This window comes from Austrofundulus limnaeus, unplaced genomic scaffold (genome assembly GCF_001266775.1).
Source record: "Austrofundulus limnaeus strain Quisiro unplaced genomic scaffold, Austrofundulus_limnaeus-1.0 Scaffold38, whole genome shotgun sequence".
In the NCBI taxonomy this organism is placed as follows: Eukaryota; Metazoa; Chordata; class Actinopteri; order Cyprinodontiformes; family Rivulidae; genus Austrofundulus; species Austrofundulus limnaeus.
The window spans coordinates 1,315,410-1,316,428 of record NW_013952440.1 but is presented as its reverse complement, the minus strand read 5'-3'; positions in this window follow the sequence as shown (position 1 = coordinate 1,316,428).

Here is a 1,019-nt window from a genome sequence, read left to right as displayed (position 1 = left end):
CATTAGGGCTGGGCTATCAATATTGATAATTATTTATTAGTTTTTGTTTTATCTATTTGAAATAAGGACCAGGAGAAAAAGTACTGATTAATACTGCCAGACTGGTGTTGTTCTAACCTTACCTTTTTATCCACAATTTCTTCTTGAGCTGTTACTCATTTTCTYMTTTCAATCTATGTWCTTTTATATTTTGAAAAAGTTATGAAGGCACRGTGGCCAAACACACTGCACACGTTACTCAGCAGGTTGTTGCTAGCTTAGCAAAGAGTGAGTGAGTTCATTCCACTAACCTTGTGAGAGGTCRAGCAGCTAAAACCTTTCCTCTGCCTACATCCCCCAGAATGCCGTGTGGTTCTGGATCACAGTTCAGGGAAATTGTCAACATTTTATTGGACGTACTGATATTGATCATGTCTATTGCAATATATTGTTATTGTTTTATCGCCCAGTCCTATTACACATGCAATTTTATTTCCACCACTCTAAATTGTTAATGTGTTTTGTCAGCGACTGCAWATTCCTGGGAGTGCAGACAAACTTGCCACACGGACTTCATCATCRAATTGAATCAAACACTCTAACAAATTACCTCCTCCTTGTAACATTCGTGTCCTAATGTGAAAGCACTTTGGAACAAGCTCAACTTGCCTTCAGGGTGTTTAGAATCCCTCACTGCTGTCAAATGCTGAGTGTCTAATGATAAAAAAAACAAGAGCTCAGAGACATAAAGCTGCCAATAGGTGTGTTAACTCATTCAGAGAACACACGTATTGTTCACTCATATTTCAGTTCAACAGGTGGAACAAAGTGGCTGGAGCCAGGAGCATCAGAGCAGTGATGTTTTCTACACCCTCCTCAGGACAGAGGTGGGTGGCAGCGGCAACACAAACCTCGGTGTGGGAGAAGGACATGAGATGTCCTCGAGCAAAATGTTGGCTTGAATGCATTGAGCTCTCCCAGATCTGCCAGCACAGGTGTACTGAGAAAAAAAGATGTGTGTGTGTGTGTGTGTGTGTGTG